The sequence below is a fragment of the Alligator mississippiensis genome, chromosome 4 (genome assembly GCF_030867095.1).
Source record: "Alligator mississippiensis isolate rAllMis1 chromosome 4, rAllMis1, whole genome shotgun sequence".
In the NCBI taxonomy this organism is placed as follows: domain Eukaryota; kingdom Metazoa; phylum Chordata; order Crocodylia; family Alligatoridae; genus Alligator; species Alligator mississippiensis.
Window position 1 is genome coordinate 44,418,416 of NC_081827.1, and position 17,364 is coordinate 44,435,779.

A 17,364-nucleotide genomic window follows, 5' to 3' on the forward strand; every position below is an offset into this window, starting at 1 on the left:
GTTTCTTTCTGGGAATTGTCTGCATGTACACATAGTTGCCTGGCCAGTGTGTAGTATACTGAGTGTGTGCAGTTTATTTTTATGCTAAAGAAGGGTATTAAAATCACGAACTGTGTATAAGTTTCAAAAAAGCCTCTTATGTGGTTAGATAAGATCCTTTGAGTGTCTAAAGAGCAAATATGGTTGTACTCTAGTTCTTTAAGTGGTGGGGTTTTTGTTCATTTCCAAAATTTGCATTCACTTTATTCATGCAGCTGAAGCCCTTGAAACTTAAGGAAGTTGCATGTGATTTCATTGGGAGCTGCAGATTTGTAACATCTTTAAAATAGCATGCCACTCAATTCAGGGTTTGAAAAATGTGTTGATAATGATGCTCCCTGCTCTTCAAACTTGCCTCTTCCTTCCCTCTACCTAAAAATCTCTAGTCTTGGTTAAAAAAAAACCAAAAAAACCCAAAAGCCCCCCTCTCCTAGTTTTTTAGGTCTAATCCAATGGTGTCCCCTTAGCAAGTCACTTAGGCTTTGTTTCCCTATCTGTAACATGAAATGTTATTAATCTACATAGGTATCTTTCTAAATGTTTTGTTTCAGATAGCATATATTTTCTGTCTTGTTTTTATTGTTTGTCCTTTGTTTGATCTGTTTTCATTCATCTTCCTTGTAAAATGCATCCATTCTCTTTGCTCCCTTCTCTCTCTCTTTTTAAGCACCACTAGCATAGTGACCAAAAAGAACAAATTCCTTATGAAAAGAAGACTAGAAATGTCAGCTTTGCAGTATAATTCATGGTTTTTTAGTTCTGCAGTTCTCAGTACACAGAACCCTATTATTCTCCGGTTTTGGTTTGCCTGCTTTCTTTATCTTTATACTAATGTTTATATTGATTTTAATAGCTGCAAGTTTCATGGAGAATACTAGTTTTTATGGTCACAATTTTTTTGGTGATCATGATTGACCCAACCTATGATTTGCAAGAGGCTCAAAGTGGTTTAGTATGCAAGAGAGCAGCAAGCATGTCTTTAAGAACTAGAGATGCCTTTTCAGAACTAGTGAAGGTTTCCAAGCGTTTGTTCTGGACCAGTGACTTGGAAAAAAACTGCAGTTTTTCTTGCCCTTGGGGTGTCTTTCATGGTAATTCACCCCTCAAATATTATATCAGTATGGGGATTCATGAATGTAAACTTCTTGAAGTATTCCAGAGACTCTTATAGGAACAATCTATGCTAAATGGCTACCTCAGATTTGCATTATGAATTAAAGTCCCTGCCCTGCAGATGGTTAATACATATGAGCAGGGATCCAGGTTTTCCACGTCCCATGGAAAAACATGGAAAAAAAGGCAGGCTTTCCCTTTTAACAGAGGGGAAAAAAGCAGATTTTTTTTTTTTTGTCGTTTTAACACAGATATGCATGGATTTTCCACTTTTTTGCAAAGAGCTCTCTGCAGGTGGGGAGGGTTCCTGCTTGCAAGAGCTTCTTGCAAAAAGAGTGGCAAACCCTAAGCCCTGTTCAGAGGGGAAGGGGCCTGAGACCCTTAGCCAGCTAGGGCTTTGCTCAGGTTCACTTTCCCTCCTGGCGCCTTTGAAGTAAGTGGGGCTTGCAGTGGGCTGGGGGCCCCCTCTGGCAGGGCTGGGGGGACTAGGGGGTTGTGGGTCAGGGATGGGGGGTGCTGGCAGGGGTGGGGGTACCTAGTGGGGTGGGTGCCTGCTAAAGCTGAGGGGGGTTGAGGGTTGTGCGAAGAGCCAGTGGGGTGGGTCAGGGGCAGGGCAGGCGTGTGTTGGTGGGGGCTGAGGGAGCTGGGAGGTGTCCGCAGGAAGCCTCACGTGGAGGGCTGGCCCGGCCTGGCCCAATGGCGTGTGGACTGGGAGCCGCACACCATCAGGCCGGGCGGGTTCTGTGCCTTGATGCGCGGCTTCCTTCAGGCTGGGTCAGCCAGTGCCATGCCTCCATGTGGGGCCCCCAGCAGTCCGGAGGGAAGTTGGACATGGAGGCACAGAGCCCGCCTGGCTGGATGGCAGTGCAGGCGGGAGCTGCATGCCGCGATCCTCACATCCTGGCCAGCTGCGATCCTCACGTGTCTGCGCATGTTGGAGCATGTCCTGCACTGCTGCAATCCTCACATGTCTGGTGTGAAGGTATGTGCCAGTGGGTTGGCTGACTTTGTGCCAGCACATGCAGGCTGTGGGACTGGGCCAGAGGTGCGTGCCGCCGGGGGCTCTGCCTACCACAGCCATTAGCTCCCCAAGGACCCACCACCTCCTGCTGAGCCGCTAGTGATGTGGACTGTGCGCCACAAACCCCACACCCACCTGCACAGCCCCCCCCATAAGCCCCACATCTGCTCACACCCCCCCCACACACATCACAACCCCCTACAATCACCCACAAACCTTGTATACTTCCATACCTAAAACTCCCAACACCCACCCACATAGTCCTCAAACGCCACAGTGCCATACCCACGCTCACCCCCCAGAAACGCCACACTTGCTTACAACCCCCCACACACCCACACCCCTTCAAACCCCCCCACGCCTTCGTAACCCACCCACAAACCCCCATACTCACACTCCCCTCACAAACCCCACACCGCTTTACAACCCCCCCCATAAACCCAACACCTCCCACACCTTCACGAATCCCCTCCGCGTGCACACCTCCACACCCACCCTCCAACCATACAAAATACCTGCATATATTTTTAAAGAAAGTTAAAATAGTGTTATGTTTATAGTTTAATTTGTAAAAATAAATAAAAGTAATTAATTTGGAATTTTTCTGCCCATTATTCCCTGGGGGGTACAGAGTGGTCTCAGACGGAGCTCTGATTTTTCCATGATGAAAACCCCCAAATCAAATGGCAAAATATATAGGTATTTATAATCAAATAAACTCTGAGTGAAGCACTGGTAGGCTTTTTAATTTTTAATTGCTTTAAAACTGTAAATATATAAATAAAACGTTGTGCTCAACTGATGCACATGCCTATATTTAATTTTAATCACAGATTTTGCGGTTTTAATCGGAGAAGCTGCAATTCAGTTGTGTAACTTGTAGAGATTGAAACATAAATTTTGTGAAATTTAAATGTGAAATTTTTTTTTGAGTAGGAAATGAAAGAACTATTTGCTTAATTAGTCTGAAGCAAAAATAAATCAGCTAGTCTGCTAATTCCTAATGCCACTTTTTAGTTGCATTTTTTTCCTGACAGTTTACATTGAGCACTGAAGATCTAAATGTTCTGCAGTATTCAGAATTTATCACTTAGATTAATTCTTTCTCCTTATCAGGAATGGTTATCTCTGGACTTCCAGATTTAGAAGATTTATTGACTAGTGATCTTACCTCCTTTTAGCATTAGCTTAAATACCTTTAATGAGACTGTTTGAACATACTGATCGATCATTGTTCTTTCTTCTGTTAATCAGGTTCCTAAAGATTTTAGTTTTTCCTCAGTCTCCTGTAGAGAGATTTGAGAAGCATGCTTGCATAACAATATTAATAGAAATCATGGCCAAAAATATAATACCTAAAGTACTTGGAAATAATCTGCCAGTTGAACCAAGACCTGCTTCCTATTTATTTAACCTTTCTCTTGTGATTTGAACTTGATGCTGGAGATGTGTGAGCAGGTCATCCTGTTTTATAGAGAGCAGTTGAGCAAAACAGCTTAGATTTCTTGCAGTTCTTTGGTTTCTAAACCACAAGAAAGAATACTACACTCTCAACTAAGCTCCTGAGTAATTTATCTTTATAGGATATATATTTATCACTAAGGTTATTAGGTTTTAGAACTGGGCAACCCACCACTTACATCCTGATGAAAGTTAAGCTTTATTTATGCCACTGGAGTGGTATCAGTTTATTACTGCCATTTTACTGACCTACCTAAAACATCATCTGCTCTTCCATAATGCTTTTACTGGTTTTTTGATTGAATGTTGTAATTGTCTTGATTTGTCAACGTTGGAAGCTGTCATCTGAGTATCTTGGGATCATAGCTGAGTTAGTAGCGAACATAAGGGAGGCGTGCTATAGAATTGTGGGGTTTTTCTTTCATTTTTGTAAAAAACTTGTGATTCCTGGAGAAGGAGAGAGGGGAGGGGGAAGAGATGAAAACTTTAACCATTACTAAGGTTCTAGAGTCAAGCACTGAAAAATTAGGAAATGTCATATTTAAGGTTGAAGATGCAGCTGTCATTCTGTCCATTAGTATGTTCATCCTGTGTACAGAATTAAGGCAAGGTCCTATGCAAGGAAAAAATGGCATCATGCAGGTAAGACATTGGGCAGCATATAGCTCAGTTGCTAGGATGGCTTGCTATGGACAGGAAGAACCTTGGATCAATCCCAGGTGAAGGTGTGATGGGTTTCCACTTCCAACATAGCCCTGAGGTCCACCTAGCCTCCTAGTCAATGGATACTGGGAGCTGCCTGGGGATAAAGGAGGTCAAAGCATGGTGCTGATGACCTCACCTTCATCTCAAGCTGAGGTTAAAGAAATAGTGGGGCCCTGGTGCTTCTGTCCCAATGGGCCTTAATGGCCTGTAAATTGGACACTTTTACCTTTTATAAATAACGCTGCATATTTAAAACATCTGTTTTTTAAATGTCTTTTTTTTTAAAAAAAAAACTCTTTTGTGTTGCATCTTAATGTTCCTTAAATGCAGTTTTTGTATAGTATTTCCAATTTCTTAAAAGGAAAACAATAAAAAAAAAATTTGTGCCTTACCAGTCAGGTTTAAATTGAATCTTGAACCTTCCTCCTCTCTGTCTCCCACCTTGATTCTTTAGAATATATGTTCATGTATTATTTTGACATGCTGGCAATTTTCCTGAGCACTGCAAATAAGTAAAGGGCGATTTGTGATTTTTTTTTTTTTTTCTCTCTGTCAACCTATGAAATCTCATTTATGTGTTGTAGTTATAAGCATACATCTAATTCTAGAATTGTGCACCAGATGAATTTCAGAGGCCTGAGGCAAGCAATGGAGGTATTTAGAGAGTTTTTAAAAAAAGGCTGAAAGTCTTTATAATGGGAGAAAAGTTAAGCCATCTAAACTTATAGGTTGGGGTTGCTTACAACTTTCTCTGTTTGGAGAAGGTTGCTGAAGAATCAAATCTAATAAATGAATATGTTAATAGTTAAACAGCATAGGCTAGAGTGGAAGATTTTTTTCAAACTATACAGAAGGTTAAAAACATAGGAATGTGGGACTGGAATGGCACCTCTGGCCATTGAATCTAGTCACCTGTCTTCAGACAAGCATTTGTCTTTCTCTTATTAGAAGCCTTCAAATTTCCTGTCTAAATGTGTTCTGCTGATCAGTTTATCATCATAAGATTAAGCAGATACACTTTTCTTTAAATTATTTAATACTTTACCCCGAGAACATGTTTATGGTAATCAAAGCCCTTCTCCACTTTCATTTTGTTATGTTTAACATGTCACACACTCTTTTAATCCTTTCTCATAAAATAGGTTTTCTGTTCTCCTAACCAATCCTAGTCCTCTTTTTATTTTTATTTTTTGTGTATGTAGTCCATTACATTTAGTCTCTCTTGAGCATATGTGACCAGAATTGCACACAGCACTCTAAATATGGTGTTAGTACTGCTTTACAAGGCATTAATAATAAATGTCCTGCCTGATGCGTCCTAAAATTATATTAGCCTTTTTCGTGGCTGTATAAAATTGGCTGCTCACCCTATGATCAACTAACTTGCTGTCATCCTCAGTAAACTTATGTATACCTGTTGGGCAGTCACCGTGTAAGGGCATACACCCCGACGTCCTGCTGACATTCAGTGGCCCCTCAGGGTGGCTGTGCCCCTATGGCTGAGCTGGATGGGATCTGACGCCCCTTCTTTTCCTGCCTGCCATGACTTTGATGATATAAGAGACCTATAAAAGGGAGGTGGTGACTGCCTGTCTCCTGCCCAGCTCAATCACAAGGGGCTGCCCCGCACCCCAGGGCCCAAATTGGAGCGTGAAGGAAGGACCAGCTCGGAGCCAACTTTCTAATTCCCTCTTCTCCTTTATTTTGTTTTGTTTTGTTTTGTTTATTTATTTTTTAAAAGAGTCCTTGACCTTTTGGCCTTCTCTTCCTCAGGGGTCTTCCAGGTCTGGTGCTCTCTTGCTTGGAGCTGCTACCCCAGACTCTTCCACGATCCGCTTTCCCTGTCCAGGTCTCTTCCCCGGGACTTTCAAATCACACTGCAGGGAGCCTGATTACTGGCAAGTGCTGCTCGAGTGGCAGGGGATTCCCTCGGATTTAATCAGCTGGGGCGGATGCAGTCTTCGTGGCTCCAGATCTTGCCTGCCCTGCCTCAGCTATGAAGGCTTCAGGGGGTGGGGCCCTCCTCCCCTTTTCCTTTGGGCAGGTGCCTGGCCTTGGTCTAGACTCTCTGACTGGCTGGGGAACATCCACGGGAAGCAAAAAGACAAAAAAAAAAAAAAAAAAAAAAGGGACAAAAAAATGCCAGGCGGTTCAGGCAGATCCTTCACCTCCGCAGCTCCCAGGGGCTATCCCTGGGATGGGAAAGGAAATTTTACCTGCCTGGGCAACAGTGGTGGGGTCAGCTGCTGCTGTTGTAGCAATGTCAGCTCTGGCAGCAGCAGCCCCATGGCCAAACTCCTTGGGTGCGTCTACACGAGACACTTAACGTGCAATACCCTAATAACACTGCACAGTAGCATGCTGGGCAAAAACCATGCTAATATGTTATTGTGCAGTAGTATTAGGCTATTGTGCAGTAGTGTCACTAAAAAGGTGCTCGCTGGCACTACTGTGCAGTAACTCTATTTACTGCACATTTAGTTAGTACCTCAATAAACAAGTACTAAATTAAATGTGCAGTAACTATTGCATATTAATGAATGTGTAGATACTCCCTCTGAGAGTTGCCCCATTCACCCCTGATACCTATGTATTGGCTGCAGGCTGTGCCTTCTCTGGCAAAGTTTCCCCATGGAAGGGGATTGGAGGGGAAGCATCTTTCTATTTGCCCCACTTGGCCCTTGCCATCCAGGATACATTGCTTGGTGTGGTGCTGTGCTGCCTGGCTCCTATGGCTGCAGAGAGTTGGTACCATGGCTGGAAGAGTCCTGTAAAGACTCCTGGTTGGGGGGACTCTGGTGCTTCCTCATAGCTGACATCTAAGGCTACTTACCCTGCTCTAGTTATGCCACTGTAGGGCCTGTTTCCCTGTCCTTCATTCTCCAGGTACTTTTTGTTCAGGTAGAGTTTGTCACAAGGCAAGAAGCAGCTTTCATCACAGCCTGCCTCAAAAAACTCTTGGACTTTGCTATGTTCTGAGTCCTGAGATTCAGGTTATTAGGACTTCCCAAATGGGGAAAAGTAAGTTGAAAGAAGAATAAGGTGATAATCATGACAGAGCTAACTAGACTGAAAGTGTTTGAGGAAGAGTACTACAGGCTGGAGGAAAGGAGCTATGAAGGCACTGCATGATGTTGAAACTTGCAAAAGAGTAGAAGGGGGAAGTGGGTCATTCTGCCCTAGAATGGACATTTTTTAATTTCTAGCATGAAGAGTTTTTATCATGGTATCTACTCCATAGGTGTAACATAATTTTTCATTTCTCAGGGGAAGGAATTCTTCTGACTACTGGAGAGGTTGCGGGGGGTGGGGAGGCTTTCCTGCTGTTTTTTGTTACTCTATAGGGATGAACAAGTCTTGTGTATATATTGGGTTTGGAAAGTTCAACAAAGTCCTCAGAGTTGTTTCTATAAATTTCAGCTGGGTTTTTGGATCAGTTCTTTTCTGCATAAAATAGATGAGGAGGAATATTCTCAAAATCAAGATTTTCAAAATGGAAAGGACTTGGCAGCACTAGTATTTTAGAATAGTATTCCTGTTATGATTCCTAAACAGATTGCTTGGCCCTAATGTTCCTGCTCTTTAAAGGCTATACACATAGAAATGTATTAAAACAAAAATACAGTTGAGTAATCCAAGCATTATAAACCCAAGTTATCTGGAAATAAGGTTACACTTAAATTCAAGAGGTAAGATAACAGCATGGTTATCTAAACAGCCATAAATTGGCTCTGTAGTGACACCTTATGGTTAAAACTTTTTAGCGTTAGTAGTCAATGATTAGATTAAGCTGATTTTTTTTTTTTTTTTTCCTGAATTGCACTTCTATGTATTTCCCTATATGGTATCACTCTAGGGAAGAGTTTATGGGTGCTTGGGTATATTAACTGTTCTTTTTTAGCTTAATTCATTTTGGATTTCAGTGCAAGATTGACTTAAAATTTTCTGTGCTTGTGTTTGGAATAGTTACGTTTATGCCCTGAAATATTTTTTTTAACTTTAAGGCTAGGGACAGAAATTGCACATAAACCAGTTTAAGTGATCAGAAACTGGCTTAAACTTAGATTCATACATCATAGATGTTGGGGTTGGAAGGGACCTCAATAGATCATTGAATCTGAGCCCCTGCCCTGGGCAGGAAAGAGTGCTCGGGTCAGATGACCCCAGCTAGATGCCTATCCAGCCTTCTCTTAAAGATCCCCAAGGTAGGGGAAAAGAACCACCTTCCTTGGAAACCTATTCCAAATTCTTCCCAACCTCACCATGAAGAAGTTCTTCCTGATGTCTAGCCTAAATCTGCTCTCTGTCAGTTTGTGACCATTGTTCCTTGTTACCTCAAGAGCTGTCCTGATGAACAGAGCATCTCTGATCCCTTGCTGCATCCCCATAATGAATTTGTAGGCGGCCACAAGATCACCTCTCAGCCTTCTCTTGCGGAGGCTGAACAGGTCCAGGTCCCTTAGTCTCTCCTCATAGAGCTTGGCCTGCAAACCCTAATCATACCAGTGGCTGTCTTCTGGACCCTCTCAAGGTTATCCACAGCCTTTTTAAAGTATGGTGTCCAGAGCTGGACGCAGTACTCCAGCTGCGGTCTGACCAATGCTGCATAGAGGGGGAAGTATCACCTGCTTGGATGCATTTGTCATGCATCTGCTGATGCATGATGAAGTGTGGTTAGCTTTGCTGATGATTTCATCACACTGATGACTCATGTTCACTCTGCATTTGTCCTTGTTGAACTGCATCCTATTATGTTCTGTCCACTCTTCCAACCTGTCCAGGTCTACCTGCAATTGTTCTGTAGCCTCCAATGTGTTCACTTCACCCCACAATTTAGTATCATCCAGAAACTTGGACAGAGTACACTTCACACCCACACCTGAGTTGCTGATGAGCATACCGAAGAGTACAGGTCCAAGGACCAAGCCCTGCGGGACCCCACTGCCCATATCCTTCCAGGTTGATAATATCCCATCCACGCACCAAGCCAATTTGCCACCCACCGAACTGTGTGATCATCTAAGTTACAGTCTCTTAATTTATTTATGAGAATGGGATGAGATATCGTATCGAAGGCCTTCCTAAAATCTAAGAAAACAACATCCACCTCTACTCTTGCGTCTAAGCGTTTTGTGACCTGGTCATAAAAAGAAACCAGATTAGTCGGGCATGGTGTACCTGCTATGAATAAATGCTGGTTGCCCTGTTGCATTATTTTTCCCACTAGACTCACACAAATATGATCCTTAGTAATTTTTTCAAAGACTTTTCCAAGGATGGAGGTGAGACTGACTGGCCTATAATTACTTGGATCCTCCTTCCTCCCATTCTTGAAGATGGGGACCACGCTGGCCTTTTTCCAGTCCTCTGGGACCTGACCAGAGTGCCACAAGAGCTCAAACAGCTATGCCAGTGGTTCTGCTATGACACCCGCCAATTCCCTCAGTACTCTTGGATGCAATTCTTCCGGGCCTGCTGTCTTGAACACATCCAGTCCATCCAAGTGACTCTGCACCAAGTTAGCGTCAACAGTTGGTGGGCTGGTGTCCCTCTGATGCCCATCTAAGAACCCATTAGGAGACTTATCTTGAGCCCTGTTCAGGAACTCTGGGGCAAAAAAACTCATTGAATAGCTCAGCCTTGTCTCCTGTCTGTCACTAATTGCTCCTGTTTGTTCAGTAGGGGTCTTATGCTGCCCTGTGCCTTCCTTTTACTCCCTATATACCTAAAAAAACAAACAAAACAAAAAAAAACCCTTTTTGTTGTCTTTAATCTGTGTTGCCAGCCTTAGCTCCATAGTTGCTTTGGCCTTTCTAACTGCCTCCCTGCAAGTGCGGGCCAAGTAGGTATACTGCTCCTTGGTGGCTTCCCCCTGCTTCCACCTGTAACAGAATGGAAACTCAGTGCACATAAGCCAGTTTCAAAATGGCTGAAACCTGGCTGAATGTAGTCACTTAACTGATTTGGGTCGGTCAAACCGGTTTTTGAAACTCCTGTCCCAGACTCTTTCCTGGTTCAAGTTAAATCACAGTCCTCCAGCATCCCAGCCCTGGGCTGGGCTGTGCTGTCTGCCTTAGAGCAGGGCTTGCCACGCCCCTCTTCTCCGTCCAGTCTATGGGGGGTGGGGTAGGGGAACGACAGCCCTCCCCCTCCAGCAAACCCTGTCTGGGGCCAGGGAGGGGAGTTAAATACTCCTTTCCCCCACTCAAATTTACTGCTGGCTGTTGACTATAAATCCCGGAGGTACCTGGAAGTAGGGAGAGAAAGTAGTAAGCTGTAGCGTCCTGGTGCTGTGACTTTTGGATTGCAAATCCCAGAGACCTTAGGGATAGGAAGAGGAAGAAAACACAGCACATGCTGGCTTTATGCCAGAGCCCCATGCTCTAGTGCCTCCTGGCCTGAGCCACTGCAGGTATGTGACTGCATTTCCTGAATCAAAGGTAAATGTCTGTTCAATTCTGTTCCAATTTAATTGATGCAGCTTAGACTAACCTTCAAAGACTGAATCAATTTTAGCCTTGGGCTTTTTGACTGTCTGTACTTAGCCTAAATGATAGCTATGTACTCTCAACCTTAAGTCCACTGCAGTACAGCATTTTTCTTGGTATTTCTTTAGTTTTTAAAGCTAATTACAATTTCATGCACAAATACCAAGCATGGAAACCCAGGAGAATATTACTATGCAATAAGCCTAATGACTGGAAGACAGAGGTACAATCACTTGTTTTTAATTTTAACTTCAAAGGAGTTGTATTTGGATAATAAATGCAGAGAGCAAACTTGTGAATCCAACCTATAATTTACAATAGTTTTACCAATGTCAGTGCCATATAAAGCTGAGTCGAGGAGAGACCAGTCTGTGAAGCCCAACACATCTGTGGGTTTTAAGGGCATCTTTCTCAATTCCTTTGCTGTGCTACTTAATATTGAAGTTGGTAGCTTGGTCAGTAGTGTCCTTTTAAGCAATGTTGCCTTTAACCATTTGTAGATATAGAATCTTTTAAAGAGCAGTAACATTTAGGCCAAGCAATCTATCACTGAGAATTCTTGATGCATGTTGTTTCCCTCATGTTGTTCCTGAAAGCTTGAACAATAAACTCCCCCTGTACCTAAAGAAGTGTGTTTGTACCCTAAAGCTTGGAAAGAACAATTTTTCCAACTATTTAGTTGGTCTAATAAAAGATATCACATTTACCTGAAAAACCTTGTCTTTTTATGTCTTTAGACCAACACGGCTACCGCCAATGACCCTAAAGTTTCCTTCATGCTGCTGGGTCATTACTGCCAATAGAATTATTGCACAGTTACCTATAGAAGGAGATTAGTGATTGGCTTTCAGCTTTTGATGGTGTTACAGAATCCCACTTTAGAATTCTAGGCAGTTTGTTCTGAGTCTGCATCCTATATAATTATAGTAACTGGATACAGGAACTAATACAATCTTTAATTCATATATAGTCTAATTAAGTTGTTTGTCCATCTACAGTTGTCTTTAACTACAGCGAAAGTTTGTTTTATACTGTCAAAGTAATTAGAGTAGAAGAGAAGATATGCAATTTTTAAACTTGTTAAAGGGCCCTGTTTTTTACCATTATAAATCATTAACAGTCTTGCTTGTAAATTCTCAAAAAAATAAAAATTAGCTACTTTAAGAGCAAGGACTGTATCTTTGGGGAAGATGCATCTCTTTTGCAGTTGCATGCCCCCTCCTCCTCCAAGAATTGGACTCATGCTTTTAAGTCCAATTAAGACTCCTCCTCCCCCCCCAACAGCCTTCATAGTTCCATAGTATTTTGGGGTCAGAAGGGACCTGAACAGATCATCTAGTCTGACCGCCCCCACTGGCAGGAGCACACGCTGGGATCACACGACCCCAGACAGGTGTTCGTCCAACTTATTTTTGAATTTACCCAAGGTAGGAGTGAGGACCACTTCTCTAAGAAGTTGGTTCCAGATCCTAGCCACCCTAACAGTGAAACAGTGCCTCCTAATCTCTAACCTGAACCTGTTCTCCAGCAGTTTCTGGCCATTGTTTCTAGTCACCTCAGGTGCTGTTGGGGGCAATAGGGCCCTTCCTCTTTGCTGCTGATCTCCCCTAACGAGTTTGTAGGCAGCCACCAAATCCCCCCTCAGCCTCCGCTTCATAGAATCATAGAAGTAGGGTCGAAAGGGACCTTGTAGATCTTCAAGTCCGACCCCCTGCCTGGTCAGGAGGGAAACTGGGCTCAAATGACCCCAGCCAGGTAGGCATCAAGCCGCTTCTTAAAGACCCCCAGGGTAGGAGCCAGCACCACTTCCCTTGGAAGTTGGTTCCAGATCCTAGCCGCCCTAACTGTGAAGTAGTTCCTACGGATGTCTAATCTAAACCTACTCTCCAACAACTTGTGGCCGTTATTCCTTGTTATCCCGGGGGGCGCTAGGGGAAACAAGGTCTCCCCCAAACCCTTCTGGTTCCCCCTAGTGAGTTTATAGATGGTCACGAGGTCCCCCCTCAGCCTTCGCTTGTGAAGGCTGAACAGGTTCAGGTCCCGTAGCCTCTCATTGTAGCGTCTGCCCTGCTATCCCCGGATCATGCGGGTGGCCCTCCTCTGGACCCTCTCAATGTTGTCCACATCCCTCTTGAAGTGGGGTGCCCAGAACTGGACACAGTACTCCAGCTGTGGCCTCACCAGTGTCGCCTAGAGGGGGAGGATCACCTCGTTGGCCCTACTTGAGATGCACCTGTGGATGCACGATAGGGTCTGGTTAGCCCTGCCGACCGTGACCTCGCATTGTCAGCCCATGTTCATCTTGGAGTCAGTGATGACTCCAAGATCCCTTTCTGCCTCCATGCTCTCAAGAAGGGAGTTTCCCATCTTATAAGTGTGCTGCCGGTTACTACTGCCCAAGTGCAGCACCCTGCACCTGTCTGTATTGAAACACATCCTGTTTTTGTTAGCCCACCCTTGCAACCTATCCAGGTCTTTCTGCAGTCTTTCCCTCCCTACTAGCGTGCCCACCTCACCCCAAATTTTGGTATCATCAGCAAATTTGAATAGGTTGCTTTTCACCCCGTCATCCAAATGGCTGATAAATTGAACAGTGCGGGCTCAAGGACCGAGCCCTGGGGGACTCTGCTGCCCACTTCCCCCCAGGTCGAATATGATCCATCCACCACCACCCTCTGAGTACGACCCTTCAGCCAATTCACAATCCATCTGACCGTGTAGGCATCGATGCCACAGTTGCCTAGTTTTTTTAATGAGGATGAGGTGGTCGACAGTGTCAAAGGCCTTACTGAAGTCCAGAAAGACTACATCCACGGCGACACCTGCATCCAATGCTTTTGTGACCTGATTGTAAAAGGCAATCTGGTTGGTCTGACATGATCTGCCCGTAATGAAACCATGCTGGTTGCCCCTGAGCATCATACCTGATGCCAGCCTGTCACAGATGTGCTCCTTGATGATCTTCTCAAAGAGTTTCCCCAGGATTGAGGAAAGACTGACGGGCCTATAGTTGCCCGAGTCCTCCCTCCTCCCTTTCTTAAAGATGGGGACCACATTGGCTATCTTCCAATCATCTGGCACCTGGCCTGAGCACCACGAGCGCTCGTAAAGACGTGCTGAGGGCCCAGCAATAATCCCTGCTAGCTCCCTCAACAGCCTGGGGTGGAGAGCATCTGGACCTGCTGACTTGAACACGTCGACCCCCTTCAGAAGCACTCTAACCCGGTCCTCCTCAACCTTAGAGCTTGAGGCGTTCCCCTCGAGTCTGTCTTAAAACATGGTGGGGGAGTCCCGGTCCCTGCACAAGAAAATGGAGGTGAAGAATATGTTAAAGATGTCTGCCTTCTCCTCTGGCACAACCACCAGATTGCCCAGCACATCTTGCAGGGGCCCCATGTTTCCCGGTGCCTTTTTCATCCTCCCTATATATTTGAAAAAGGACTTTTTATTATCTTTGATCTTAGACGCTAGTCCTAGCTCTATGTCTGCCTTAGCTTTCTTAACAGCCCCCCTACAGGCCCAAGCAGTGGAGGTATAATCTTCTTTGGAGATAGCGCCCTGCCTTCCACCAGGTGTACCCCGCCTTTTTGCCAGCCAGATAGTCCCAGATGTCCTTGGTGAGCCAGAGGGGCTTTCGGGCACTTTTGCCCCCCTTGCTCCTTGTTGGGATTGTTACCCCTTGGGCCCCGAGTATCGTCTCCTGAAGGAATGAGGGCTCATCTTGGGCACTGAGTTTCCCTGCCCTCAAGAACCCCAGTGCCTCTCCCACCAATCTCCTCAACTTGTTGAAGTTGGCCCTCTTGAAGTCTAGGGCTACCGCCTTGCTGGTTGCTGAGGCTGAACAGGTTCAGGTCCCTCAGCCTCTCTTCATAGGGCCTGCCCTGTTGCCCTCCAACCAAGCGGGTGGCCCTCCTCTGAACCCTCTCAAGGCAGGCCACATCCTTCTTAAAGTGCGGTGCACAGAACTGGATGCAGTACTCCAATTGTGGCCTGACCAATGTCACATAGAAGGGGAGTATCACCTCTCTGGACCAGCTTGAGATGCATCTTTGGATGCACAACAAAGTGCGGTTAGCTTTGCTGGCTGTGGTCTGGCATTGGCGGCTCTTGTTCATCTTGGAGTCAATAATGACTGAAAAATCCCTTTCTGCCTCTGCTCACAAGGGGGGAGCTCCCCTGCTTGTATGTATGCTGTGGATTCCTTCTCCACAGGTGCAGCACCCTGCATTTATCTACATTGAATCCCATCCTATTACCATCTGCCCACTTCTGTAGTCTAAATCTAATTGCAGCCTCTCTCTCCTTTTGAGCGTGCCTACCTCTCCCCACATCTTGGTGTCATCGGCAAATTTGGACAACACGTTTTCCACCCCCTCCTCCAAGTTGCTCATGAAGATGAACAGTGTGGGCGCCAGGACTGAGCCCTATGGGACCCCACTATTCACATCCCGCCAGGTCGTCCACCACCACTCTCTGGGTGCACCCCATCAGCCAATTTTGACCCATCCAACTGTGTAGGCATCAATGCTGCAATCGTTCAAGATAATTTTAGTTGTCTTCCTTTTTATCTTTTTAATTATACTATATCCTTTTTGAGATGTGGAGACCAGAACTGAATGAAAAATAAAAAACAATTAAGTTAAATCACCTGCTCACTTTTTAAATCCATAATTTATTTTTTCTATTGGTTTCCACTTATGGAGAGTGTCAGGTACCTACGGATGTGACAGAGCAACACAGAAATCCTCATGCTAACAATGCATTTCTCCTTCCACTTCATTTGGCTTTCATCATGGGGAAGTAGTTCTGAAGTCAGAGGGCAAAAGACAATTTAAGATTTAAAAAAAAAAAAAAAAAGTTTCATATATCCCCAAACATTTTTGGGGAGGGCAAGTTGTCAAGGGAGAAAATGAGTCATCATATAATTGATCAAGTCCATTACACCTGACTGACATCTACAGTCACAAAGGTACTGTAGGCAGCATACAATCATAGCTTAATCTCCCCTTGGGTAAGACGTTAGCTTTTATCTCACTCCTAATATACATTAAAAGTTTGATGCAGTTGTATACGGGAAGCAGGAAGTTTCTGAAGAACAAGAACGAGTACATAAAAAGCTCCATACAACTTTTGGGCTAGAAAAGCAAAGCTGTGTCAAAACCGCACAGATAAACGCAGGACACAGAATTAAAGAAGGAGCACAAGGAAACTGCGGAACAGTCCTCAGCCCCAGTTGCTGCTCAGGGACTAGAGTAGTAGTAGCTGTTTCCTGCCTGATACACTTCCCTGGATACCCAATAAAAAGTCACCTTAGAATGTTCTCAGTCAACTAAAATGATCAGGGGCATGATGGAACAATTGCCATACCAGGAAAGACCATAAAAGTCTAGGGCTTTTCAGTTGGAAAAGGAGAAGCCTGAGTGGGGGATATGGTAGAGGTCCATCTTGAAGGTAATTGACAAAGTAAACAGGAAAATGTTGTTCACGAAGTCCCACAGTGCTAGAAGGAGGACATTGTAGAGGAAGATAGTATAGCCTAGGGGTGTTAAACCTCTAGCCTGTAGGCCAAATACAGCCTGCAGAGACATTGCATCTGGCCTGCAGATACCCCTGTGGGACTGGAAATTTGGCAGCAGGGAACAGTGGCCAGTAATACAGCCACTCTTTCCCCCAGCCAAATTCCCAAACCCCAAGTCCTGCTTTCCTCCTTTCTGCTTGCTGGGCTGTGTCCCCTTCCCCCCATCTGGATCAGGGTGGGGCTGTGCCCCCTCCCTCACAGGGCTGAGCTGAGGCTAAGCCATCCTCCCTTTTCCCCCTTGGGGGTCTAAGTTGTGCCCCCTTTTTCCCTACAGGGCTGGGTTGCGGCTATATTGCCCCATGCCCCCCCTCCACATGTCTGGATGATGCCCACTGCGCTGGCCTTGATGCTGGATTCAGACTACCAGTGGGATACAGTTCTCAGATGGATGGGGCACTGCCCCTCCAACCCACCAGGGGAAAAAGGTTTAGCATTACTGGTATAGCCAGGTTAAAGAAGGGACTAAGTAGATTCACAGATGATAGATCTATTAAGAGCTATTAATAGAACAGCTGGAGATGTTGGCAATTCTAAATCTATGGTGGTGGATGCCAGGGAAGGTAAAATACTTAGTTTAAGTATCCTTTTTTGATAGCATATACCAGGGGTGTCAAACATACAGCTTGTGAGCCAGGTCTGGCCTTCAGGGCAGTTCCGTCTAACCCACAAGACTTGCAGAGTGTGATGAGCAGGGGTGTTGTCCTCCACTGAATGGACAAGTGGGCAGAAAACAACAGAATGCAGTTCAACAAGGAGAAATGCAAAGTGCTGCACCTAGGGAGGAAAAATGTCCAGCACACCTACAACCTAGGGAATGACCTGCTGGGTGGCACGGAAGTGGAAAGGGATCTTGGAGTCCTAGTGAACTCCAAGATGAACATGAGTCGGCAGTGTGATGAAGCCATCAGAAAAGCCAATGGCACTTCATCGTGCATCAGCAGATGCATGACGAATAGATC

General features: G+C 44.9%; 1 protein-coding gene across 6 annotated transcripts in view; it reads left to right on the forward strand.

Moving 5' to 3' along the window:
- The window catches only part of CADPS2 (calcium dependent secretion activator 2), a 630,383-nt gene that overhangs the window by 75,625 nt on the left and 537,394 nt on the right, over positions 1-17,364 (forward strand). The window lies entirely within an intron of this gene.